Source organism: Montipora foliosa, chromosome 3 (genome assembly GCF_036669935.1).
Source record: "Montipora foliosa isolate CH-2021 chromosome 3, ASM3666993v2, whole genome shotgun sequence".
Taxonomy (NCBI): domain Eukaryota; kingdom Metazoa; phylum Cnidaria; class Anthozoa; order Scleractinia; family Acroporidae; genus Montipora; species Montipora foliosa.
In genome coordinates this window covers 57,728,635-57,731,134 of record NC_090871.1, presented here as the reverse complement: position 1 = coordinate 57,731,134, position 2,500 = coordinate 57,728,635, and the positions used below count along the sequence as shown (strand labels likewise).

General features: G+C 38.1%; 1 protein-coding gene across 5 annotated transcripts in view; it reads right to left on the bottom strand.

Moving 5' to 3' along the window:
- Positions 1 to 2,500, bottom strand: part of LOC137997753 (uncharacterized) — an 81,543-nt gene that overhangs the window by 12,247 nt on the left and 66,796 nt on the right. The gene's annotated exons all lie outside the window — the stretch shown is intronic.

Below are 2,500 nucleotides of genomic sequence, written 5' to 3'. Positions count from 1 at the left end.
TGACCAGAATAAGGAGGAGGGATACCATTTTAAATGTTGGCAGTGTGTAGAGCTTACAGGTACATTTCAACAGAAGTAACCAAAAGAGTGAAACCTGTATACATCCATGCAATCCACTTGAGCATTGGCCCTACAAGGGAGGGTTAAACTTATTGGGGCCTTTTGCACCATGAAGATAAATCCATGCCACTCTTCTCCCCCCCCCCCCCCCACCCAAGTGACAAAATTGTAGGAGGGGGGACCGTGAACACCCCCCAGTTACATGCATAAACAGTGTTGCGTTTCTGTTTTCTCAACTGACCTAAGGAATTTTTTCTCACCCAATTGTAATAATGAAACATAAGGACAAAAAATGTGACCAAGGTGGGAAACGAACCCACATTAAGTCAACATTGCTCTACAGACTGACCTACAAGTTCAAATGGCAGGAGGCTGTGGTCAGAGTTGTTCTGTCTTTGTTTTGGCCCGTTTACATTTTTCCATTTCCAGGACTAATGGTCAGTTGCGTCAGTTGACAGTTCTCTAACAATCAGTAGACTGCCAGCCAACTGACCAGTGCAGTGACCTAGACTTATTTTCAAATTATATTTTAAGGTGGCTTACTACAGCTTTTCGAACACAAAAATATCAAAATTTTGAAATCTGTGGGATTAAATTAACAGGAAGTCTCTTCGAAAGTGTTAGTCACTGCAACTGATGTAAAATGTAACTTTACCTAACAAATAAATGCAAATCAGGGCAGAATGCTAAATATACTGACTTAGCTCCTAGATGGGGCACTCGCTATGAAGTGAACAAACGAAGGAAGGAAAATATTTGATTTTTTTACGACAGCTGGTTTTTTCAGCAGATTTGCCCTGACAGAAACTCGATAGACTTAATTATTAGCGGTTTGATTTTATTTGCTCAGGTTTTGCTTTGGTAGGCGCAGCTTTACTCACAAAAAACCGAATAAAAAATTGAAAAACCGACTTCTGATCGAAATTCGTTCATGTGTAAGATAAATTTACCTCTGTTACAAGTTGTCATCAGCGAGCTAAGCAGTTTTAATCTCAATAGATTAAGTCTAAACTAATTATTTTAAAACTTGCTCTTGTAGCGCTTTCATACACTTTTTGCTGAAAGTGAAAGCGCCCGCTAAAGTTTAAAAAAAGGGGCAAAACTATTTTAGTATTCGTTGTTGATGTATGCTTAACCTTGTTTTTTCGACAACGAGTACGACAACGAGAACGAACTAAATTCGTACTCGTAGTCGTTCTCGTCGTCGGTGCTAAAACTCTCTAATATGAAGACGAAACCGTCAACATTTAAAAAGAAAGATCCATCAAACAGTTTTTCAGTTATAATCCAAGTAAACGAAAAATCTACGTTTTTGGCATTTGCGAAAAACCTGACAGATTTAACTATTTATTTGTATACGCGATTATTTTTTCTCCCTAAAGAAATTTTAAGGTGGGTCGTTTTTGAGAAAAAAACCTTTGAAATGTCTAGTTTCCAGTCCCCCCTCCAGGAGCTCGGTCACTATATTTAGCATTTATTTGTTAGATAAAATTACATTTTACATCAATTGTAGTGACCAACACTTCAGACGAGTCATGATGTTGTTTTAATTTCACAGATTTCAAAATCTTGATCTTTCTCTTCGGACAACTGTAGTAAGCCACCTTAACGACGGTGCCACCTATTTTTATTGCGCGTACGTTCTGTGCATCACACAATAAGTTTGTCACGCGCAGATTTTATTTTTGACATTTTTCACGTTAAATTATTTTTTCGATTTTTTTTCATCGGAATGCCTCGGAAGATTTATCCGGTTTCAGTGCGAAACATGTGTCTCTTGTAGCAAAATACCAAAAAAGAAATCGTAATGGAACAGTTGTCTTTACGACAAATTGAAGAAGCTAGAAACAATGATCGACCGTAGCGAGAAAGTGGACATGGCAGAAGAATTATTCCAATGGAGCCGGCACCTTTAGCAGCTGGCTGATCACTTCAGTACGTTCGAGTTCGACTATGCTGCGTACAACAAAAGTTACGGAGATTTCTCACTCCAAATATCCTTGCTTGTTTCTGTGTTCACTTAAGAGTCACCTTCCGGAAAAAAAACTATCCAATCTTCCAAAAGAAAAAAGGAAATATCCACTCAAAAAGGGCAAACCTTTCTTCTTCGTGTACTTGTCGTCATTGTGAATATCCCAGAGTGCACCACCAAAACAGGTGCAAATGTCTTATTCACCAGGCCATGGGAGAAGAATGGCAAAATTGCAAACAATCAATCCACAAAACGTTGAAATAAACCACTTTAACTTTTAAAATCGCGTCGTTACCCCTATATTTTGTTATATGAAATGGAAGTGTGAAGCCCATTGAAGTTGGGATCAATTTTTGGGGCTGTGAAAAACTGAAAGAAAAAGGGCACTTTTTAGTAATTACAGATGAGGAATGTCAGGTTTTAAAATGGCTCTGTTGCCCCTTTCTTCTGATTTAAAACGCATTTTTA